General features: G+C 37.2%; 1 protein-coding gene and 1 pseudogene across 2 annotated transcripts in view; both read right to left on the reverse strand.

Annotated features, from left to right (window-relative positions):
• The window catches only part of EDA (ectodysplasin A), a 414154-nt gene that overhangs the window by 271105 nt on the left and 116204 nt on the right, over positions 1–26845 (reverse strand). The gene's annotated exons all lie outside the window — the stretch shown is intronic.
• On the reverse strand, positions 12783–13286 carry LOC118546191 (chromobox protein homolog 3 pseudogene; annotated as a pseudogene).

Below are 26845 nucleotides of genomic sequence, written 5' to 3' on the forward strand. Positions count from 1 at the left end.
CATGAAAAGATGTTTGATATTATTAGCCATCAGAGAAATGCAAATTAAAGCCACTATGAGATAATACTATACAACCACTAAAATGCCTACAATTAAAAAGCTCACTATACCAAGTCTTCGCAAGGATGTAGAACAACTGGAACTCTCAAACATTGTTAATGGTAGTGTAAAATTTAGAAGTTTGGCAGTTTTTAGAAAGGTAAATATACACCTTCCATATGTCCCAGACATCCCACTGTCCATTCACATCTAAGAGAAATAAATGCATATATACACAGAAACTCTTGTACACAAATGTTCATAGCAGCTTTATGTATAATAGCTAAAAGTAAAAATAAGTCAAATAGCTATCAATAGTTGAAAGGGAAAATAGATTGTCATATGTCTGTATAATGTAATACTACTCAACAGTAGAAGAGGAATGAACTATACATACACACAACATAGATGAATATAAAAATAGTTACGCTGAGTGGAAGAAGCAAGATAAAGAGTTCATACTGAATGAATCCATTTATAGAAAATTCTACAATCTGTAAATTATAGTGACAAGAAGTAGATCAGTAGTTGTCTGGAAGGAAAGGAAGTGATGGGGAAGGGAATGGAGGGAATACAAAAAGGCACCAGAAAATTTTGGGGGGTGATGGATATTCATTATCTTGAGTGTGGTGATGTGTGTATACATCAGATTGTACACTTTAAATGTGCTTTATTGTATGCCAATTATACCTCAATAAATGTGTTAAAAACTATAAGGAAAAATATGGCATAGTTAACACAATCACAATGTTATTCATAATTATTTTATTGCTTTTAAAGATTTCTAAGTGTTTAACATCAAGTCCCAAGAAAAGCCAGGTCTTTCTAGCCAAAGGACCAGGAAAATGGCAGACTAGCACGACAGAAAACTTGTAGACAATCAGCTCCTTACTCTATCCAAACACCACAGATAAAACTGTGGCCCTACCTACATCACCTTCAGTAAAGGCCAAGTGGGAAACTTGGATATCAACTCTAGCCTAGCTGTAAGGAGGTGCCCTTCTTACCTCCCCATTGGGGAGATGTCAGAGAAGACTGAGTAGAGAGCTAGGACCTTCATCCTTGCCTGGCCATAACAAGGTTTCCCCACTCCTTGGTGTCAGTAGAAACCATTTGGTAAGTCTGGGCTTCCACTTCCACCTAATGGTAAGAAGGTGCTCCTCCCTGCAAGGGTGGTATCGTGGAGGCCTCATGGGGAGCCTGAATTTCCACCTCTGCCTAGCAGTAACAAGACATCCTCTTCCTGACTAGAAAGGTTGTCAAGAAAGGTTGAATAGGGAACCTAGATATCCACGCCCACCTGGCATGAACCAGGCAGTGCCTACCTTCCCTCACAGGTGTAATGTCAGAGGAGGCCTGCTAAAACTGATATAAATAAGATCCAGAACTTATAGCAAAATACTCAAAATGTCCAGGATTCAATTAAGAATCACTTATTAGAGCACCGGATATAGTATGGAAGTGCTGAATCACTAAATTGTACACCTGAAACTAATATTACACTGTATTTGAACTAACCAGAGTTTAAATAAAAAGTTAAAAAAAATCACTCATCATACTAAGATCCAGGAAGACCTCAACCTAAAGAGAAAATAAAATCAACAGAAACCAATACTGAGATGACAAGAGATTAGAATTATCTGAATAGGATTTTAAACAGTGATCATAATAAGCTTCTTCAAGGAGCAATTATGAATACAATAGAAACAAATGGAAAAAAATAGGAAGTCTCAGTAAAGGAAGAGAAGTTATAAAGAAGAACCAAATGGAAATTTTAGAACTGAAAAATACAATAGCCAAATTAAAAACTCAGTGGATGGGCTCAACAGCAGAAGGAATTGAACGGAGGAAAGAATCAGAAAACTTGAAAATAGAACAATAAAATAGGCGTAAGATTAAGCAAACTATAGTACATCCATACCAGAGAATATTACTCAACAATAAAAAGGAAAATCTATTGATACAGGCAACAAATTGGATGTCTTTCAAAAGTATCATGCTCAGTGAACAAAAGTCAATCTCAAAAGGTTACATACTGTATTTTCTTTATATAATACTAAAGAAATGACAAAGTTTTACAGATGGAAATATAGTGGTTGCCAGAAGTTAGGGATAAGTGAAGGATGGGAGGGGTTGGGGCTTATTCCAAAGGGGTAGGAGGCAAGTGGAAGACCTTTGTGGTGATGGAATAGTGTTGTCTCTTGGTTGGTTATACATATCTTCACATGTGATAAAATGACATAGAACTATATACATACAGAGTATCAATGTCATTTTTCTGGTTTGATATAGCACTCTAGTTACATAAACTGTAACCACTGGAGGAAATTGGATAAAGGGTACGAGAGACTTTTCTGTACTATTTTTGTAACTTCCTGTAAATTTTTAAAAATAAAAGCTTATTTTAAAATATTCTAATATTTTATATTCAAATATATATTAAATTTTATATTAATTAAAATGTTATGTATGTTTTATATTAAATTATATTACAATAAATATTTTAACATAAAATGTTAAAAAAGAAAAAATAAAATCAAGACATTGGAAATAACTAGAAGCACAATTTAACAAATATGAATGATGGTTATGAGTGATAGATAAGATTCTGCAGGCTAGAGAGACATCCTAGAGTTGGAAAACAAAAGCATTATACTTCTTGTATCCAAAGGACATAGTACTGAATCACTGACTACCAAAGAGAAATGAAATTGAGGGTTACTCTAATTCAAGCATAGGTTACACACCGCTAGAGAATAGTTATTTTCAAACTTGGGAACATTATCTTTTGGATAACAAGGTAGAGAACGATGATGGTATATAGTAGGCTATCAATATATATTTGTTGAATGAATGAATGGGTAAGCCAGTTTCCTTCTTATCTATGTCATTATTGTTACATTCTCTCAGCCTTTAAAAACTTTTTTGGGGGGAGAGGGATGGTTAGGGGAGACCAGAATTTTGGCTCTTTGGTGATAAATGATTCTTTTTTTTTTCCCCTTAGGGTGGAGTGTTAATAGAATTTTGTTTCCTCCAGAAGTAAAATAGTTTAAAAACCATTGTTCCAAAGCACCAATTTCTAATTGTTAGGCAGTGCTAGGCCTATGACCATTTGATTTGGGGATCTTATCTAAATCATTTTAAGTTAAAGTGACTTTGAATTAATTTTGGTTGGAGAATTTCACAGTAACCATTAATAAGATTGTTAATACTCTGGGATACCACCCTAGATGACAAGATGTTGGAGTGATCAAGATGCCATAGAGAGAATGTTGCTCCTTAGATAAATACAATGATCTCAGCTCCAGCCATTTATAATAAAGTCACTTTATAAAAAAATGGGAGATGAGATTATCTAATAAAGGTTTATCTGGGTAGCATTAATAAAGAAAGATGCAAGGGTAAAAGTAGGAAGGATTTTCCAAGAATACAAAAAAAAAAAAAAAAACGGAAAACTAACAGTTTTCTTTGGTGTCTTTCTCTTATTAGGTAATACATTAATAGGGAATTTCCACTAAGACAGAAGGTCTCAAGAGCAAGGAATGAATGGGGGTGGTAGTGGTGGAAGAAAACAAAAATAAGGAAAGATAAGAAGAGATCTTGCAGGTAAGGTTCCGTACTAGACCAAGGTAGTGGCAAAAAGGAAGGACAAAGAGGAGTACAAATTTTCTTTTGGTCTAATCTCATTATCCTCTTCTCAGCTCAAAAAATGTCCATTATGCCCACCTCTCTCTTTCTGGCTAGCTCATTGCTTGTCCCTATTATATCTACTGATACCTAATCAAGATTTATTATAGCTGAGCCTCCCCATAGACTCTGGCAGGTCAATGTTAGTCTGGTTTTCGAAAGGAAAGTTCAATGCAGTTGACAGATGAAATGCAATGAAGGTCTAGAGCCTCAAATCTCATTGGTTTAAATCTTATGCCTGATAATCACCCATCATCATATCCTTTTTAGTCAGAGGGCACTAAAGCTAACTGATGCATCAGACAGAGAACTCCAAACCATGCTGCTCTGGGGAAATGTGCATAATGTACCTCAAATATCAAGGGCTGGCTTCAGTGCTCACAAGCACTATAACCAGTGAAGCCTCTCTAGTGCTAGGTCTAAATATAACACATCAAGCCACTAATTGTTTTCATTTAGTGAAGCTCTTTAAACGTTTAATAATTTACTTTCATTATACTGCCAAAGTCGAGGTCACATAAGGGAGCAGTTGCAGCATTCTGTAGGCATAATTCATAGCTTTCCATTCAATCTAGATACTTCAGTTGCATTGTCATATTTTCGAACTGATAAATCTGATTATCTTTAGAGAGCATACCACTTGCTCCCTTCAGAAAACATTTTTCATTCACCAATAAACATCTCATCAGAGACATTTGATTGCCCACCAAATGTATGTTCCTGTAATAGATACTTAAGACACAAGAACAAAAAAAATGGAAAGCAAATTTCTGTCCTTCTGAATGGTCAGTCAAAAATGGATATAATGAGGGGCGCCTGGGTGGCTCAGTCGTTAAGCGTCTGCCTTTGGCTTGGGTCATGATCCCAGGGTTCTGGGATCGAGCCCCGCATCGGGCTCCCTGCTCAGTGGGAAGCCTGCTTCTCCCTCTCCCACTCCCCCTGCTTGTGTTCCCTCTCTCGCTGTGTCTCTCTGTGTCAAATAAATAAAATCTTAAAAAAAAAAAATGGATATAATGACATGGTTGCTTGCAAAGCAGGACAACCACTAAAGCCCAAAGGCTTCTAGAAAATCTCCTTCACTCTCAGGAAGTTGGAATGCCCTGACTATTTCCAGAAAATACTTTCATGGCTTAAATGCATTTATGTAAGGGCATCAGGAATTGTATTCTACCAATCATCTTTGTAAAGCTCATCCGTGGTCATGGATTCCAAAGACCATCAATCCAGAAACTCTCTACCAAAGCCCAATTTCAAGCCATAAGATGCTAGTAGCGAGCTGTATTTTCCATAGGCCACAGCAAATCCAAAATCATTCCCATTTTCCTGGGCACAAGGTGATATGCAGGTATTTCCAGCTAACAATAAAAGTAGCTTCTTTGTCCCATAGTACCTACGCAAAGAAATAAACACTTTCCCTTCCTAACACCATGAAGAATACAATCTTACCTATCAACATCTGAAAGGCCAAGAGTTTTAGTTATTAACCTTGCTGAGTTCTAAGGATAACAACTTTTATTAATTTCATCCTTCAGAATATAAAGGGAAATCACCTTTCCTCTTCGTTCTCTATTATTTCCATCCAGTTCAGTTTGCTTAATGAATGTACTGATTAGTTACTGACTGTCCATCATCTTTAAAATGAATTTTAGGGGTGCCTGGGTGGCTCAGGGGTTTAAGCATCTGCCTTCGGCTCAGGTCATGATCCCAGGGTTCTGGAATCAAGCCCCATGTCGGGCTCTCTGCTCGGTGGGAAGCCTGCTTCTCTCTTTCCCTCTGCCTGCTGCTCTGCCTGCTTGTGCTCTCTCTCTGTGTAAAATAATACAATTAAAAAAATAAAATTAATTTGAAAAGTAGATTTGGAAAAAACATCATTTGTGTTTGGAGGTAGACTGGGCACTCATAAAGCCCAGGCTGTCCACAGTCCACACATCTGAGTTATGCACACACTGTACCCAGTGTCACAAAATGCTTTATTCAGCCAGCTGGAGACACAGATTTCACACTGAGGAGTGCAGTGCTTCCTATAGGAACAATGCCCCTGTGGGTAGTCAATAAATCTTTATTAAAAGCTTCCTCACAGAGAGAAAAAGGGAGAACCAGGGGAGGGCTAGTTGGAAGCTTCTGTAGCTGTTTCAGGAGGAAACACTTATTGGAAACAAAAGGGAATGTCTGTAACCTTTCTAGCAGAGGGCATTGGGGACTGAGAGAAGTGGCCACATATCATTCTGGAACAAAGGGGATTGGGTAGTCATTTCAAGCCTTTGGCAACTAGACTGCTATGCACCAAAAACACACAACCTCCTGTGTGTAAAGCATTGCTACATTTCCCTATTGCCACCAATAGCATCTGCTTTTGAAAAGTAATGCTCAGGGGTTATACAGTAAATATATATACCTTTCTAGGTAACTTATCCAGTACCTTCAACTATCCAGAATTAGCCAATAACCTAGAAGACAGACAATAATATACATTCTAATGATCAAGCATTAAGATGTATATTTGCTCATAAAAATATAGCAAAATATAACATTAGGGTTAGGTTATCATAATAGGATTGCTTGTGTCTTCAAAGTATAGTCACTGGTAAAATTGTGTCTAAAAATAACAAGCATATTTATCTGGTTCCAGGGGCACAACTGATTAGGAATGGGGAGCTTCCAAATACATCAAGTAGTAACAGCTGACAGCAGTGGAAGAGATTAAAGAACTATAAAAAGCAGATATGAAATTTAAAAAGCATAGCAGTCTGGAGACATTTAGTGTAGGGGCAAACAGTTCTATTCATATCAAGTGTCCCCAGTGGAACAGTTATAGTAGAGCAAAGCAAAAACTTGAGTCATAATGTTGGCAAAACTCTAACCTTGTCCTGATTTGGTCATCTAGTATCACACGAATAGCTCCAAGCAGAAGGCCTTCTTGAGGTGGTGTCAGACAGTGGGGGGAGGCGGGGGAACAAGGCACTTACTAGTCATATAGCTTCAGATGCATCAGTTAATCATTAAGTCTCAGATTTTTTTTATCTGTAAAATGTGGATACTTACTACTTCCCTTACAGGACTGTCATAATGACAAGATACTGTACATAAAAGCACTTAGTAAAACATAAACTGTTAAAAGATGGTAGCTTTCCATTTATTTCATTCTGCTTACTCCAAAATGGGACTATAAGAATCCATAGTGGTTATCTTACTTTTTTCAAAACTTTCTGTGCTTTCTCATTTAACATAATGCTCCTTCTCTTATATTTGCCAGGCATTATGATGCCATCTCTAGGTAGAACTGAACCCTATAGGCATCCTTGATTCCTTCCTTTCCATTCATATCTAAGCAGTGACCCTGGCGATCTTTTTAACCCTTCCTATAACTTTCCATTCCTTCTGATACATCCTCGTCCAGACCCTTAGAGCTCATCTCTAACTGGTTTTCTTATATCTAGTTTCCCCCAACTCATTTGAACTTTCCTTTATCTGCTGTAAAGACAGCTTTGTGTATGTCATCCCCTGGACCAAAAGCTTTCACTGTCTTCCCAGTGCCTTCAGGATAAAATCCAAACTCACCAAACTGGCATTCATAAAAAGCCATGGGAGGAATTTATCACCGGTCTCAAGAAAATCTGTGCTTGCTTCTTCTGAGAAATTGGTTCATTTTTACCTCATGGACCCCTGCAAATCTTATAGCTAATATTTCCCTCTTTGATCTGCCTGCTAAGACACTCAGAGCCAAACTTAGGGTACAGCTATAAAATCCCTAATTCTGTGTACTCAGTCTAAACCTTACCATGGCCTCATTTCAGTTTCTTACATTTATTTTCCCTTCACACTCATTTCTCTGTCAATTTGTTCATCCTGTTATTATTGTATTAGTTTCTCAATAAACCAACTCAAATCCTGTTAGAATGAGGTAGAGTATAAAATGATATGTGAGACTAAAAAAAAATACATGACCATATGAACAGAGGTGGAAAAAAAAAGACTGGGTAGCAAGAGAGGGAGCAAGAATGAAGATGAAAACGATCTTCACCGATATAAAAATAAATATTAGTTCAACTGTAAGGAAAGTAGAGAGAACTCTTTGAGGAACATTTACTATGAGCATTTGTAATAATCTAACAGGGAAATAAATGAAGCATTTACAATAACAAATCTGTTCTTGACAACATCTCTGAAAACAGGAAGTTCTACTGCTAACCTTTATGTCTTAAAATATATTACCAAACAAAAATTTAATGAAGTCAAAGCTAAGCAGAATTATGATGATGACTTACATTTGTACTGCTTTGCTGCTTACAAAGCCCTTTCACATACAGTATCTCAATGGAACCATTCCGGACTATTCTGTTGTAGAAGCCATTCACATTGGCAAGAAGCTGTTGCAAGCAGCATTCTCCATATCTGGGTCTTTAAAGATGTGGTATTTGCTGTAATAGAAAGTTGTATGGTATGTTGTTTGTCCCCTCTCTCTAAATCCTCCTCTACTGGCATTTCATCTTGTTCTTTAAATCACCAAATTCTACCATGCCAATGTTAGTCTGATCTCTTTACCCGTTCTTATACTGAGCCTCTTTTCAGACACTCGATCCAACCCTCCCTTCCTTCCCCTCACCTCCCAGCCCCCAAAGAACAGCTTTCCACTTCTTTGCACGCCCAGACCACTCCCTCTCAAACCTCTACCTTTCCAAGAAGGCATTTATTTTTGAAGCATTTCAGCTATGAAGACCACCCACTATGGAGCTCACTTATTGTTCTCATTCTATACTGCACTGTACCAACTTGTATCTTTAGATTGTAAGCTCCTCAGAGAAAGGATTTTCTTCTTTGTTTAGTGCAATCAACCTATTGTAAAGTACTGTGTATACTTATAGACTATCACTAATGCGGTTCTTCCTGGGTTTCACTGGAATTATCTTAGTCATGTGATTTTACTTGGACATCATTCTTCTTTCCCTGAATTATTTGGGGCCCTCTTCCAGATTTTTTTAAAAGTAAAAAATTAGCACTTTCTGCTTTTAAGAATGCCGTCAGCTACACATTTGAACGTACATGCTTCATCCTGCTTTATTCTATTTCTTACAGATAACAATATCAAATTAATTACCTTCCAAGAGTCTGCTACAAAGGTAAAACACAAAGCCATTTTCCTTCTGGCTAATCTACAGTTAATCTTATTCACTCCTGCTGTACAGAAAAATGACACTGGTCCACTTGGAATTGAATATATTCCAGCTATCACTAGTTATAATGCTATATCAGGGTGGAACAACGCTGGCTAAAAAAAAATAAACTCATTGATTTCCCTAAAACAAACAGAGGAGAAAGAAACTTTAAGATACAGAGTTACTGAATAATAAATTCCATTTTTCAATTAATGCAGATATTTAATGACTTGAAGTAAACTTTAAAAATAAAAATGCATTAGAGAATAAACAGATCAGATAGTATATAAATTGTGTGGAACCAGGAGTCAGACATAATCCCAAATCCCCTTCAGCAATTGGTTTCATAAATATTAACATGGAGAAAAAATTATGTCTTTTTTTTTTTGACAAACTTGTCTCAAACTTCTGCTCAAAAAAATATTTGCTGAATATAAATGCTGTTCCTAGGTTTAAGTAACAGTAAAAAAAAAAAAAAAAAAAAAAAAAAAGCCCAAATGTGGGAAATGGAAGAGGGAGAGGCAAGCATACTAGAATAATCCATAAACTGCGATTGTCAAACTATTTCTAAAAACATAGAGGTAACACTTTGACACTAAATCTTATTTCTCTAGGAAAATCTAGTCCATGTCATTGGAGCACTTCATATAAGGTTCCTATTTCATCCAAGTCATGGGCTATAGTCTTACTCTCCATCCCACTGGAGTTTTGGCTTATGCTCAATTATCTGGATGAATCACAATGCCCAATCCTTACTTACTCTTTGTTATACAGATGGAGATGGATGCCTTCTAAACACTGTACCTGACATTTGCAAGTAGTCTTAAAGTTACAAAGAAGAGCATATGGTAATAGAACTAGAGGGATACAAACATGAATTATTTTAGCATCTAAAGTACATTTAAGTATAAACCCTACTTCAGAGTGATACACAACAAAAATGCAAACAAACTGCTTGAGAAGGATGACTCCACAGCCAAGAGATGCTATTAAGTTCATATCTGTAGCCACATAAAGAGTTTGTTCCATAGAGAGACTGCGCCCATATGGCGATCTTTGCACAAAGATCCATCAAATCCTGGCAGTGCAAACATATCAGGACAGGTGTAGTTTCTATCACCAATGCCCCTTAGTGAGCATTTCAGAGGTGTGTGGCTAACAGAAAATAAAATATGATGTGGCAGGTGAAGATGATTAAAATTTGGATTATTAAAACGGCATCTTGACACCGTATCTACAATGGCTTTATTATGAAATTTCAGCTTTCTGTTCATAATGCTTTGCAGTGCCCCCCCAAGCAGAATTAAATGTGTAAGATTTTCTTCCTTATGGACATGTTTCTGTTAAGCAGCTCACATAGTATCTGCTGAGATGAAGTTAGAATATCTTTTCAGTTATAAGGAAAGGAGTATGGCACTAAAATAAGTCAAGTGTATACCAGATGATAACGTTTTACCTCCTAAAAGAGATATATTGGATTAACATGATTTAATCTTGATCATGGATCAAGATTATCAGGATAATACAATCAATACTATTCAAAAAAGAGAGATTTCATGCTCAACCTTGGAATTAAGCTGACTAAGTAAATGTTAACTGTGAGTTATCACACTTGACCAGCCAAGTTTGGTCAGCACCCGCTTTAATTACTAAATTATTTGCAGCACACCCTTTAATTACTAAGGGGACTTAGCTTAACTAGTTTCTTCTGAGTTCAGTAGGATCTACCAGGACTTTCTCCTAGGCTACATTCAGAAAAATTAGAAAATCAAAAGGACCTGGAGACTAACAAACACTGGGAAAGAGAAAGGGGATTCATGTTAAATACAAGTCAGAGTTCGCCACTAATTGTCCTCCCCTCAACTAACCCTCACATTTCTTTGGTTTGAGTAGAATTTTTAAAAAATAATTGGTGTATTGCTAGAAATCACATAGGACCAGAAAACAAGAGAGCTCACTTCATGCTGCTAATGACAAATTAGCATGTGATCACAACCTAGTAGTAACAAGGAAAGGTTATGAAAGCAAACCTTTCACACCTCCTCTAGAGTTTTATCTTCTTCTTCCCCACACAAAGCAGACATAAAACCATACATTTGTATTATAAACAAGTTGCTACTAAATCAGAGCCCCCAAAAAGCATTTTCTTGTATAGGTTTATTTGTAGTAATGTAGTCCACAGTCAATGCAAAGAAGCACCGTTACTATAGAGCCTCCAAGAGGGTATGGAAATATCTTTGTCTTTGTAATGGGATTTTACTTGAGAAAAAGGAAAGAGGTCCTGACAGTCAAAGCCCTAAACACAGAAACGGCTTAGAAGGAGGTTACAAATTTCATTCCCAAGGGCCCTTTATTTATTTTAAAGGAATATAAAACTATCTATTGGGGCACCTAGGTGGCTCAGTCAGTTAAGTGTCTGACTCTTGATCTCATTTCAGGTCTTGATCTCAGGATCCTGAGTTTAAGCCCCACACTGGGCTCCACGCTGGGCATGGAGACTGAGTAAACAAAACAAAACAAAACAAAACAAAAAACCCCCAAAAAAACATTGACCACTGTTTACCATTATTTACAATAAAGTAAACAATATACAGTTGGATAACATTCTGATTACTACAATGTTATTGCTTTTCCTGGTTTCTGCTGAACTAGTAACTCAAATACTGAGAAGACTGAGGCTACATCTAAGGTATGAGTTGGAGTAAAGAAAAACATGCAAGTCAAAGAATTTAGAATACAGAAGTTTGTTAACCCATTTATTCCAGTAGGTCCTAAATTGTCAACATCTCTAACCATCTGATTATGATTAGGTTTCCGTGAACAAAGTCTTAGACATTCCATGAATCATGACCTTTTAATCAATGCAACACAAGGATTTCAACTTCTTTTTTTTAAAGATTTTATTTATTTATTTGACAGAGAGAGACACAGTGAGAGAGAAAACACAAGCAGGGGGAGTGGGAGAGGGAGAAGCAGGCTTCCCGCTGAGCAGGGAGCCCAATGCGGGGCTCGATCCCAGGACCCTGGGATCATGACCTGAGCTGAGGGCAGACACTTAACAACTGAGCCACCCAGGCGCCCCGGATTTCAACTTCTTGAAAAGCAATGGTTCACTAGAAGGAACCTTTAAAGTTTAAGTAAGTTTTGCTTACCTAATTAAAATGCACCAGGACTTGTCTAGTTTTCTCATTTGGGTGGGGAAGTTGTTGGTAGTGATAAAATTTTCCATTCGGTGATCTTGCAAATAAACTTGCATTTATACGACTGTAGATAGGGATATGGATTCTGATACAGCTGCTTTTAAATTGTCCATTATATATATATATTTAAATATAATGTAAACATTATATTTAAACTGCCCAATTAGTTGCAAAATTTGAAAGGCTAAGACTTCAGGAAAAATTTCTATTTAACTTCAAGTGATTTCTTAGGTTGCTGAAAATGACGGCCTCCCAGAAACACAGGCTTATCCATGATTATAAAATGCTATTTTTGTTTTGGTGAATGTTAAAAAAAAAAAACCATTTACATATGTATTTTTATGTATACAAACACAAAAAAAAACTCCAAACAAACAAAAAACCCAGAATGGTCCTCAGGCATATGGAAGGTAAACAAAATTCTGATAGAGTAATGATTATGAAGATTTCCCTCAACATTTAGAAAAGGTGTTCTCTAATGCAGGAGAATAATATACCATGATCGCAAATATTCTTTTCTGATAAAGGAAAGCTTTTATTTGTTCAAGCTAACTGTGCTCTAGATGCAAAAAACATCCCAACAACTCCCCCAATACTACTTCATATCAAACTTGACTTTCATTAGAATGTTATTTCTTCACACTAATAAACCCAAAAACCAAGACCTAGATTTTACATATAATATATATAAAAAACAACACAATTATTGAGCTTCATCTTCTGGACAATGCCAAGTTAGTCTCTCTTCATAAAAAGCAATTACAATTTGAGGACACTTCATATTTGCCTCTTTTGCCAGCACCAAGTCTGCCTCATCTGAATCTTTCCATTTCATGAGAAACATTAATTTTCCACTGATGTCTGTGGCATCAATTATTCCTTCAGGATCAAGACCTCTGGCAAAACCTCTTGTCTATCAGCAGCATCTCTTCTCTTCTTTGATTTGCTGTCATCTGATTCACTGTCAGATACAGGTTTTCTTTTTGTACCATATTTTTCTTTACCAGCTTTTTGAGAATTAAGAAATGCTTCAATTAACTCCGGACAATGAAAATTTTCTTCAGGTTCCCAAGTACTGTCAGCATCTGTAAATCCCTTCCACTTCAGGAAATACTCCACCTTCCCATTCACTACATGTCCACCACAATGTTTTCAGGATCTGCCTCTTCTACTTTTTGTACTCTTTCCAATTCTGTTTCTTCCCCATTTTTTTGCAATGTAGTTTTATTGGACTTGAAGACTTGAAGTCTTTTTTATTTCAGACTTGAAGAGCTATTATTCACCTCCTTGGAGCAGTTCTGGGTCCTGGGTCTGCAGTGTCTCCCCCTTTATTTATTAATGGAGATTTTGCCCTGCAAACCCTTAAATTTTTAAAAGTAATTAAATGTATCAATCTTTTATTGGATCTTCATTTTGAAATACAATTGGAAAAGTTTTTCCCCTTATGCTGGTTATAGGATTTACCCATATTTTCTTCGAATACTTGTGTTGTTTCAGGTTTGCATTTAAATCTCTGACCCATCTGGAGTCTATGGTATCTTTTCCCAAATGGCTGTTCTGGTTATCTATTGATGTATAACAAACTACCCCCAAACCTAGTGGCTTAAAATAAAATTTGTTTTATTAGATTTGATAGCTCTGTGTGTAGATTTGACTCAGCTGGGCAGTTCTGCTAATCTTTCTCAAGTTCTCTTGTACAGTTGCAGTACTTGATGGCTGGGGCTGGAGTTATTTAAAGGCTTGATTTTAATGCTGGGAAGGCAGGACGTCTCTCTTTCCACATGTAGTTCCAGGGCTGCTTCTCTCCATGTGCCCTCTCCATTTAGTCTTTTCCAGTAGGGTAGGTGGACTGCTTCTTACTCTTCTCTTCCTTTTTCTTTTCATTTTTAAACAGTTTTTATTGTGATAGATTTCATATACCATAAAATTCACCTATTTATGGTATACAGTTTAGTGGTTTTCAGTACAGAGTTGTACAACCATCACCACAATGTAACTTGAAAGTATTTTTAACATCCCAGAAAGAAACCCTGTACTCATTAGCAGTCATTCCTCACTCCTGCTGCAGCCCTCATCCCTGTTCTAGCCTCAGTCACTGATCTATTTTTCTGTCTGTATGAATTTGTACATTCTGGATATTTCATAAAAAAGGAATAATATAATATATAGTCTTTTTGACCAGTTTTTTACTTAGCATGTTTCAAGGTTTATCCATCTTGTAGCATATATCAGAACTTCCTTTCTTTTTTAACACAAATAATAATCCATTGTACAGTGACATCACAATTTGTTTACCCAAATATCTGTTGGTGGACATTTAGGTTGTCTCCTCTTTTTGGCTATTATGAATAATGCTTCTTTGAACATCTTTGTACAAATTTTTGTGTGGACATATGTTTTGATTTCTCAAGTATATACCTAATAGTGGAATTACTGGGTCATCAGTTTAGAATTTTTTTTTAAACACCATTAAAATTTTTTTTCATCATGATTAAATGTACTCTTTAATCCTCATCCCCTATTACCCCCATTTCCCCACTGCCATCACCTCTGGTAACCATCAGTTTGTTCCCTACAGTTAAGAGTCTATTTCTTGGTTTGTCTCTCTTTTTCCCCTTTGCTCGTTTATTTCTTAAATTCTACATATGAATGAGATCATATTGTATATTCTTTGACTTACTTCACTTAGCATTATACTCTCTACCTCTATCCATATTGTTGCAAATGTTAATATTTCATTCTTTTGCATTGCTGAATTATACACACACACACATACACACACACACATATCACTTCTTTATCCATTCATCAATGGACATTTGGACTGCTTCCATACTTCGGCTATTGTAAATAATGCTGCAATAAGCATAAGGACATAAAGGTGCATGTATCCCTTTGAAATAGTGTTTCTGTATTTTTTGGGTAAATACCCAGTATTGCTGGCTCATAGGGTAGTTCTATTTTTAACTTCTTGAGAAATCTCCATACTGTTTTCCACAGTGGCTGCACCAGTTTGCATTCCCACAGTGCAAAAGGGTTCCTTTTTCACCACATTTTTGTTTCTTGTGTTTTTCATTTTAGCCTTCTGCCAGGTGTGAGGTGATATCTCATTGTAGTTTTGATTTCTTTTTCACTGCTGATGAATGATGTTGAGCATCTTTTCATCTGTCTGTTGGCCATCTATAGGTCTTCTTTGGAGAAACATCTGTTCATGTCTTCTGCCCATACTGTAATTGGATTATTTGTTTTTTGGGTATTGAGTTGTATCAGTTCTTTATATATTTTGGATACTAACCCTTTACTAGATGTGTGGTTTGCAAATATCTTCTCCCATTCAGTAGCTTGCCTTTTAATTTTGTTCATTGTTTCCTTCACTGTGCAGAAACTTTTTTTTATTTTGATGTAGTCCACAATAGTTTATTTTTGCTTTTGTTTCCCTTGCCCCAGGAGACCCATCTAGAAAAATGTTGCTACCACCAATGTCTGAGAGATTACTGCCTGTGCTCTCTGAAAGGACTTTTATGGTTTCAGGTCTCACATTTAGTCCTTAATCCATTTTGAGTTTATTTTTGTGTACCGTGAAAATGGTCCAGCTTCATTCTTTTGAATGTGGCTGTCCAGTTTTCCCAATACCATTTGTTTAAGAGACTGTCTTTTCCCTATTGGATATTCATTCCTCCTTTCTTGAAGATTAATCGGCCATATAGTTGTGGGTTCATTTCTGAGTTTTCTATTCTGTTCCATTGATCTATGTGTCTGTTTTTGTGCCAGTGTCATACTGTTTTGATCACTGCAACTTTGTAATATAACTTGAAGTCTGGAATTGTGATGCCTCCAACTTTGCTTTTCTTTTTCAATGTTACTTTGGGTATTCAGGGTCTTTTGTGGTTCCATACAAATTTTAAGATTGTTTGTCCTAGCTCTGTGAAAAATGAGAGCTCGGGTTTTTTTTTGTATTTTGTTATTTTATAGGGATTGCCTTAAATGTGTGATTGTTTTGGGTATTATAGACATTTTAATGATATCTGTTCTTCCAGTCCATGAGCATGGAATGTCGTTCCCATTTCTTTGTGTCATCTTCAATTTCTTTCATCAGTGTTTTATAGTTTTCAGAGTACAGGACTTTCACCTCTTTGGTTAGGTTTATTCCTAGATATTTTATTGTTTTTGGTGCAACTGTAAATGGGATTGCTTTATTTCTCTTTTTGCTGTTTCATTATTAGTGTACAGAAATGCAGATTTCTGTATATTGATTTTATATCCTGCAACTTTACTGAATTCATTTATCAGTTCTAGCAGTTTTTGGTAGAGTCTTTTGGGTTTTCTATATACAATATCATGTCATATGCATAAAGTCAGAGTTTTGCTTCTTCCTTTGCATGCCTTTTATTTCTTTATGTTGTCTAATTGCTGTGGCTAGGACTTCCAGTACTATGCTGAAGGAAAGTGGTGAGAGAGGACATCCTTATCTTGTTCCTGACCTTAGGGGAAACCCTCTCAGTTTTCCCCCATTGAATATGATGTTGTCTGTGGGTTTTTCATATAAGACCTTTATTATATTAAGATATATTCCCTCTAGACCTACTTTGCAGAGAGTCTTAAACATGAATGGATGTTATACTTTGTCAAATGCTTTTTCTGCATCTATTGAAATGATCATATGATTTTTATTCTTTCTTCTATTGATGTGACATATTATGTTGAGTTTTGTGAATATCGAAGCACCCTTGCATCCTGGGAATAAATCCCATTTGATCGTCGTGTATGATTTTTTAAATATATTGTTGGATTTGGTGCTAATATTTTGTTGAGGATTTTTGCATCTATATTGATGACATAAAGGACTTGGAAGGAGGTTACAAAATTTCATTCCCAAGGGCCCTGTAAAAATAAGAGATTCGTCTTTCTAGAAAGGTTTAGGTAGAGTTGAGCCTAGAGGGAGGAAGATGGATGAGACCCCTCCAAATCTGTGCAGCCCTATAACTCTAAAAAGGGTCTTAACTCTGTGTATTCTACAGATGGAATAAGATAAATGTGCCACTTATAATTACTATCATGATCCATCCACAGATGCTGACTTTTGCCATTTGATGTTCATAAAGCACTACTCAGTATAATATATAAAGAATGCAATTATATGTCTTTTGGATAGGAATACTTGGGATAAAATGGGAGGGAGGAGGAACTGTCTTGGTTAGTAGGAAAAAATATGTATAGCAATAAAATATTTAAAGTCACTTCAAGAGGAAAATAAACTATAAAATTTTTTTTACTTTATCCCTTCTCCTGACAGAAATGATAGCTAGCTCCCTCTCCTCCAAAAAAGAAAGAAAGAAAGGAGAGAGAGAGAGAGAGAAAGAAAGAAAAGAAAGAAAGAAAGAAAAAGAAAAGAAAGAAAAAGAAAGAAAGAAAGAAAGAAAGAAAGAAAGAAAGAAAAACAAACAAACCTCAGTGAGGTTTCTAAAAGGACATCATTTCTAAAAGGACACAGGAGTTACATTTAGCTTTGGAAAAACAGTGGTTTTCAGGGACTAATATTCTATTAGATCTAATGTCAGCATGGCATTATTTCTATTATTTGTATATAATTCAGTGTTCTTAGAGAATCTAGAGATTCTTCACCTATCTCTGGGCCTCAAGAGGTCTATATCAACTCCTGTCTTGTAGCCAGGAAAAGACTAATCAAGTTGTGATAGGCACTCCCAGTCCTACTTCAGAACCACTCTAAACCTGTGTCTTAACTTCCAGGCAATTGCTTTTTCTGTCCTGCCTACTCTACCCAATGACCCAGTATTTTGGGCCATTCTTACATTTTTTGATTAGCCTGCTATCCAAGTACTTGTTTATTTTATGTTATTTAACAAACACTAATATGGATAGTGTTTTAAGCACTTCATAAATATCAACACATCTAATCAACAACACAACCTTATAAGGGAAGTTGCATTATCCTCATTTTATAGATGATAAAAACTCAGGCTTAGAGAAGATTAACTGACCCAAAGATCATGCTTCAAGTAAGTGGTGGAGTACAGATTAGATACCCAGGCATCGCAAGAGTCCATGCTTTTAGCTACTATACTGTGCTGTCTTCACAAAGGAGACAGTCAAATGATGGTTATTGGTTTACCAATTATCCTAAAGATCCTCTGCTTTTTCTTTTCTTTAAATGTAATAACATTAAAGCAATAATTCTTTAAAGGCAACCAGCATCACCAATCCTAACACTGTTTACATGATGCACACTTACAACATATCACATGACAGGTCTTTTTAGCACAGTCCTTAGTAATAGAGCTTTGCACATTCCTGGAGATGGGCAGAAGCAGAACTTGCAAATCATCTAATTTCTCATCCCTTTACCTAATCAACTCCCTTTTATAAATAGAAGAGTGTATTTTTCATTTCCAAAGATTTTTCTATTACAGGTTTCACAGGTGTTTATATGGATCCTAGTAACCTGAGGGCTAAAATTAAGATATCTGGATCACAATGAAGGCAACCAAGAGACATCAAACTCCACCGCCCCCCCCCCCGCCCCAAATCCTGAATCTCCAAGTTTTCCCATTCTCTCCTGGGCCAGGCAGGATCTCTTAAGTACCTGCTAACTGCTCCCCCCACCACAGGAATGGGCTAAGCAGCTTTCTGTTGTCAGTCTCCTCTCCAAGGGGCTACTTTCATCCTCCTGCATTTGCCCTAATTACTGGCATTGGCAGCTGTTGAACTGACTGCTGTTAGTCTGTCAATTCCTGGGCTCTGCCAGTCTTATTTGGGCTTCTACTTTTCCAGATAACTGTCTCACCACCTAATCCTGACCACCAACTTTCCAACACTCTATTTTGAGCTTTCCAAATACTAAAACTAGAGAGAGGATAGTCTTAATTTTTTCCTTTTCTCTAGCTCTATGTCCAATCCATCACCAAGCCATGTTGACTGTATCTTCAAATTATAACCCAAATCCTCCCACTTCTCTCATTCTCCATCATTACCATCCTAATCTAAGACCACATTATCTCTCCCTAGGACAAAAGTAGTTGCATCCTAACTAGTGTCCCTGCTTCCACTCTTGACCTCCTACAATCCAATGTCCACTCTGCAAACAGTAATCTTGTTAAAGCACAATCTGACCAATTGCACTCCTCCTTAAAATTTTCCAGTGGACTCCCACTAAACTCAGAACAAATCCAAATTGCTTACCATGGCCTATAAATCCCATCTGAATAATCTGGACTTTGCTGATGTCTCATACCACTCATTATTTTCCCTTGGGTTCTAAGAAAGGCCAAACTCTTCCTAATCTGAGGGCTTTTGAACTCACCTTTTCCTTTACCTGTAACACTCTTTCTTTCCTGACTCTGTGTGGCTAGATTCATCTTATCTATAAGGCTCAGCTTAAATGTTATGACCTCAAACAGGCCTTCTAACCATCATAACATAACTATGCTTCTCATCATTATTATATTTTACTATGCTGATTCTTCTTCATATTGATTACCATCTGATATTTTTCCTAACTATTTTTGAAATTTGTGGCCTGTACCACCTCCAACAGTAGGCCTGTAAGTTCTAGGAAGTAGGGACTATGTCCACTCATAGCTGTATCTCCAGTACCTAAATTCTCAAAACATATTTTTGGAAGTGAGGAAACAGTTGCCTATTGCAGTACATGGAGGAAACCTCTGTTGGTGTTAGACACCTCTTACAGAAGTTTGGGCCTTCCTGAGGTTGCCCCTCTCTATGGCTGTATTGGACATCAAATCCATTCCCACTTGGGACTAAAGCAGTACCAAGTATTTCTCATTCCATTTGTACAGGTCAGGAAAATATGGTTCACCTCTTTTCCCATCATTCAGAAGCTGGTGCCTCTCTTCAGTTTTTCTTCTTTCTTTCTTTCTTTCTTTCTTTCTTTCTTTCTTTCTTTCTTTCTTTCTTTCTTTTCTTTCTTTCTTTCTTTCTTTCTTTCTTTCTTTCTTTCTTTCTTTCTTTCTTTCTTTCTTTCCTTTCTTTCTTTCTTTCTTTTTCTTTTTTTTTTTTTGCTGGTACCAAAAGAGGGGAAAGGAACCCCTTTTGCTAGCAAAAACCTTCATCTTTTTCTATCTGCCCCTCCTTGCCAGAGTTAAGACTTCTCTCTCTTCACTCCAAACATTTTTGCCACTCCAAGCCAGGCTTTGTATGCCCAAGACTCCAATTTGTACCCTCTTTTCTGCTCTGAAAAAGAACATACTGGAAGTCACAAAAGATGTTTTGTGGGCTAAAAAAATTAAATCATAATAGATGTCTGAAGAAATCCACCCTTTCCCTTAATAAAATTATACCCAAATCTCCAAGAAGAGAAGAAACTATATGCAGGAGGATGGAAATTCAGGTGGAGGGGTAGCTAAACTTCAGAGTCCTGAGCTGTAATTTCTATGTAGGAAACTGTCCCTAAATTACCAACCTTAGAGGATCTGGGTAATTTCACTAATGGAACAGGCCAGTTTCTTTAAAAGGCCTGCTTGCAACATTTCCATGGCAACATACTACTTGAAGCAAACATACTACTTGCTTAGTGTTTGCATAAAGGAGAGGCAGCTATAATACAAATAATGGGGGGGGAGAAAGAGAGAGTGAGAGAGAACAAGGGAAAGAGAGAGAATGAGAGGGGAGACAGAGATGAGAGAGAAAAAATGAAAGAGAACAAAGGAGAAAGAGAATGAAAGGAAAAAATGAGAGAATGAGAGGGGGAGTGGGAAAGGAAGGGAGGAGGAAGGGGGGAGTAGAAGATCTTGGTTTTCATAATTTAGCTTTTATGACTAAATATTTCTGGGGCACTCAATGTTTTGGAACACTGGTAAGTCAATTCCATTAGTGAGGCTTTTAGTATTTTAATTGGGGTGGGGGGTCTCTTCCTACTTAATGAGCAAAGAAAAGGCCACTTTGATGCTCCAGAGCACAGGAGAGGCAAAGTCAAAAGATTTTGGAGCTCAAAGCCATGTATTTGGTTTTTTTCTTTTGATAGCTCTGATTAAAAATGAGTTAATGCAAGACAGGAAGCAGAACCATTAGCTAGCAAGATCACCAATCTCAAATAGCATTAACCACAAGAACTGCTGATCTATTAGTGCAGTGGCTTCTAAACCTTTCCATCAATTTTTTAAAATTCTATTCCTCCTGCAAAGGACTCCATTTCTGAAAGGTCTAACCTCCTAGACAAATGGTATTTATTAATTAATAATTCTTTAGATTTTATCAATTGAAAACATATAGCCACCCATCAGAACTTGTGATCAGTATTATCACAAGTTGACACAATTCCAAGGTAAAGCATAGAGACTGGACATGTTAATCAGTATGTTAAAACTGCTCAAAGATCCCTATGCCTGCCCTTCATAGAGTCCAGATGAATTAAGTGTGATCTAAAGAATTCCACATAGCTCTCCAGAGAAAAAAAATTAAGTGATGGGAAAACACATCTTTCTACCCATTGAAAAAGAGTCCAGAAGTCCCAAGCAGAGAGAAAGGGGAGCTACTCACAGGATTGGTGCTCTGTGGATGCCACTTTAGGCAGAGTAAGAGAGAAAAAAAAACATGGACTGTAGAGTGGGCAGACCTGGGGGATGACAGCCACATTCTATAATAAGAATATACCAGCTGTGCTCTTAGGCAAGTTATTAAGTTTCAAGTACTTTACCTGAAAATGGGGTGATATCACCTACTTTAAAGCACTATTATGCAGTTCATAAGTATATAAAGCACCTAGCAGCACTATCCTCCCATCCCCACAATCACAATGACCACGAAGCCTTGTTGCTTAGCCTCTTAGAATCCTCTTTTTTGGAAGGTCACCTGCTGGGTGGTAAAATCAATGGGTAGATACCATTCAGGGGTTCAGTTCATAGTATTTCTTTAGCTTCTTGCATTCTTTCACCAAAATTTTATCTAACATGCAACCTTTAATTACTTGTTTCTTCTGTTAACCTTTGAGGGTACAAATATATGCTGGAGTATCTTTATAACATTGCCTTTACAAGTTCATGCAGTAGAGCCATGCATTAGATAGCTGTGTTATGACCAAAGATCACAGTAATAATTCCAAGTCTTGTGGGAGGCACAGAATTTCAGAGTAAGACACCCAGGGTCAGAATTCCATATCTACCCCTGGCTTGCTATGTAATCTTGGAAAAGATACTTCATCTTTTTGAGCCTCAGTTTCCTCCTCTGTAAAACTAGAATATAATACCCACTTCCAAATGTTTCTGTAAGGAGGAAATGAGATAAGGCATGTAAAGGGTATAGCACAATGCCTGACAATAACAGATTGTCAGTTTTATTATAATACCACCTTGATATGGTGAAGAGCATTACAGTAAAACATCAAATGCACTGTTCTCCTGACACAGTACATCATTCATACATGGAAGGTTTGAGGGCTCAAAGCAGGGTATCCAAGTCAATAGGAGGCATCCACATGCTTTCTTCATCAGATAGTATGGATACCCCATTATCTGTGCCCAGATAAGTAATTAAACTTCAAACACAAAAAGAAGATTCTGGGAACATTATATAACAGTCTCTAAAACTGGTGTCTCATAAAATATCTCTACCTCAAAGCAAACTGACGTAGCCACTCTGGAAAACGGTATGGAGGTTCCTCAAAAAATTAAAAATAGAACTAATCTAGGATCTAGCAACTGCACTACTAGGTATTTACCCAAAGAATATAAAAATACCAATTCGAAGGGATACATGCACCCTGATGTTTATAGCAGCATTATCTACAATAGCCAAATTATGGAAACTGCCCAACTGTCCATTGACTGATGAATGGGTAAAGAAGAGTTGGTATATATATATACAATGGAATATTACTCAGCCATAAAATAATGAAATCTTATTATTTGCAATGACATGGATGGAGCTAGAGAGTATAAGTCAGGGAAAGACAAATAACATATGATTTCACTCATATGTGGAATTTAGGAAACAAACCAAATGAGCAAAGGGGAAAAAAGAGAGAGCAAAACCAAGAATAGACTCATATCTATAGAGAAAAAACTGATGGTTACCAGAGGGGAGGTGGGTGGGGGGATGGGTTAAATAGGTGATGGAGATCAAGGACTGCACTTATTGTGATGAGCACTGGATGTTGTATGGAAGTGTTGAATCACTATGTTGTACACCTGAAACTAATATTACACTGTATGTTAACTAACTGGAATTTAAATAAAAACTTAAAAAAATAAGATGTCTCCATCTCATGTAGCATAAAGTTCAAGTTCATTGATTCAGACCAGATGGAAATGCAACACATTTCCAAAATTAGCCACCTTAACTATTTCCAGATCTTCATAAAATAGAAACAGGACATGGATATTCTGCTAATGCCTGGGTATTGAACATATTCACCTACCCCTAGGGTGAATTACCCAAAGACTTCATGTAGGCAGTTAACACTATCTAATACATCAATTTTTTAAATCACATAATTTTAAAGATTTACTAGCACCATTTTCACTCGGATTGTGGTGAGGAAAGCAGGAGGCATAGAAAAGACAAGTAACATAATGGTGTGACACCAAAAGCATTTAATGGAAGTCAGAGACTGACTTATTATATAATCTTAGCCCAGGGAATCAGATCTACAGGCTTAACGTTGCTCCTGTGCAAAGTAAGTGACTTGATATATGTGATCTCTTACATCTCTAAGAGTCTACCATCTTAAATTTGTACATTAATACAAATAAATGAGAGTTCATACAAAAATCCAGCTGCTATACAGTATCTAATATTTAGCAATAACCACTAGATATTTTGATCTAGTCCTCTTCTATATCCCTTCCACAAGTAATGCCTTAGGCAATTTCCCCAATGATATACTGGAAATAAAGATAGTAGTAATAGCAATAGTGGTGGTGTTGAAATTTATTTCAACTTCCTATTGGACATAGCCTGTTATAAACACCTAATAAGCATTAACTGACTTAATCCTCATAATACTAGAAGGAAGGTACTCATATTATCTCCACTTTGTAGAAGAGGAAGATGAGGCACAGAAAAGTGAAGTGACTTGCCTGAACCACTAGAAAGTCAGAAATCAAACCTAGAATTTTGGTTCTTAATCACTATGCAGAAAGTAAGTAGCTGAAGAGCACTGGAAGGGGAATTCCACTTCCAGCCAAGGAATAAAAGGGGCCAGATTTACTCTACATCCTTAAGTGACTAGAAAACCAGGGGAAAAAAAAAAAAGATGTAAAACAACCTTTTCTCAAATATCAGACAAGTAACACAGGGCTGTGATCCCCCTCAAAAGGGAAATAAACAAGGTAAGTGCAATATTTTCCCAGCTTACTGTGTGGAGGCAGTTTCCAGGCTACAGTGCAAGGAGAGGGAATTCAAACAGAGCTCATGGAGTTGAAGAGACAGAGACTGGAGTTCAGAGGGCCCAATGTGGTTTGAAATTGTAGAGGAGAGTATAGGAGATGAGGGAGTTGTACAGAGAGTGTGAGCTCCAGAGATACTACCAAGAGGTCTCCTTGAGTCTTTGGATGATTACTAAATCTGCATATATGCATGAGGGGAAGCTACTTAAAAGCTGGGGATAAAACCATGAGAAAGGAATAGGGGAATGATTTATAGAATAGTGGCATGAAGAGCTTGACAGACTTTCAACCCAGTAAAGAACCATAATTGGTGAAAATTATAAAAAAGTAACAACGACTGGGGTGCCTGGGTGGCTCAGTCATTAAGCGTCTGCCTTTGGCTCAGGACATGGTCCCAGGGTCTTGGGATTGAGCCCCACATGGGGCTTCCTGTTCAGCGAGAAGCCTGCTTCTCCCTCTCCCACTCCCCCTGCTTGTGTTCCCTCTCTCGCTATGTCTCTATCTGTCAAATAAATAAATAAAATCTTTAAAAAAAAAAAGTAACAACCACTAAAACTCTCTGGAAATTGTCCTAAGGACACAGAGCAAATCAAGAAACATTTCTTCAAGAAAATCTAAATTTTGGTAAGAACAGTGACAGTTTGTGGCTTTTAAAACATGATTCATCCTCTGCCCCTACCCCCCAGTTCCCCAACTCAGTGTTGACAGAAGCTACTCTAACAGTTGTAGGCAACAACAGAGGGCAGTTTTCCCCCAACTCAAAACCTAGGATTACAGTGTCACATGGGATGTGGCAGGATGCCCACCTTAATCATCATCCCCCAACCCTGTTTTCAGAAGCTCTAATCTGAGTGGGCATGGCCGAAAGGTCTGAGATCCCTTTCTCCACTCAGCTACTACTCATAGGCCAGAAACTCTACTCCAGGCATGGCAGATCAAGAATGCCCTCACCTCAGCTTGCTTATAAGATGAGGTTCCAGAGAGGAACGCCAAGAAGTCCAGAAGCTACCACCTGAACCCAGAACACCATGAATAAAGCAGGGATATAACTGAGAAGCAGGCCAGTTAAGACTGTTTTTAGTGGTTGCACTACATTGTTCTTATTACAACATCCCTTAAAGTAATATTACACTATTTTACATACAGTGTAAGAACCATATACCTTTATTTTGCCTTTTCTATCCTTTGTGCTATTGTTGCACATAATATATATATATATATATTTTACTTTTACACATACTATAAACCCCACAATACATTGTTATTATTTTTACTTTAAACAGTCATTTATCTTTTAAGGAGATTTTTAAAATGACAAAAGGTCTTATATTCAGCATTTATGGCACCCTGTATTCCTTTATTTGACAGTCTTAACCTCCACCTCTGGAGGAATGGTATAGATGTTTTCCCAGCAGAATAGGAAGGTGATAAAAATAGAGAACTCCAGAACTCTCCCCAAGAGAACTGACTATTTTGAACAGAGTATGAGGAAGTTCAAACTTCAGACCACTATAGAAAACAATGGAGATTTCAGTGGTGAGCCCTTAAGTAGGGGCTGGTTCCTCCATGGTAAAAAAAAAACAAACAAAAAAAAAACATGCATCAGCTAGAAGCTGAAGAGAGAGAACCAGGGAAAGATATAGCTAAGAAGAAGCTTCCTGGGGTCAGAGTAAATCTTAAAATATTGGTCTCAAAACTACCCCTGCAGGGGTGCCTGGATGTCACAGTTTGTTAGGCATCTGACTCTTGGTTTTGGCTCAGGTTGTGATCTCAGGATCTCAGCCTCTGCATTGGGCTCCATGCTCAGTGTGGAGTCTGCTTGAGATTCTCTCTCCCTCTCCCTGTACCCCTCCCTCTCCTGGTCTCTCTCTCTCTAAAATAAATAAGGGGTATCTGGGTGGCCCAGTTAAACGTCTGACTTTGGCTCAGCTCATAATCTCAGGGTCCTGAGATTGAGCCCCACACTGGGCTCCCTGCTCAGCCGGGAGTCTGCCTCTCTCCCTCTCTCTCTCTGTCCCTCCCCCTGCTCTCTCATTTAAATGAATAAAATCTTTATAAATAAATAAGTAAATAAATAAATATCTTTAAAAAACTAGCCCTGCAAAAGGGCCTAAATTTAATTGGATTAGATGGAATAAATTATGCCCCAGGAAATTATCAAAAACAATAAAACAGTCAGATAGCAATTAATGGTGGTAATAGATGATTGTACCAATAGAGACAGACAACAGAGAGACCAGAGAAAGAGACAGTCAAATAGGTTCTGCTAAAACCACTGCCATACCAAGGTGATTATGCACACACCAAACCTGCACCCTCTGAGGTGATATCAGAGGCTTGACGCAGTGAGGGAAATAGATTTTAATGACTAGTACAGCCAAGTTATAAAACAAATCAACAAAAGACA

Source organism: Halichoerus grypus, chromosome X (assembly GCF_964656455.1).
Source record: "Halichoerus grypus chromosome X, mHalGry1.hap1.1, whole genome shotgun sequence".
Lineage (NCBI taxonomy): Eukaryota > Metazoa > Chordata > Mammalia > Carnivora > Phocidae > Halichoerus > Halichoerus grypus.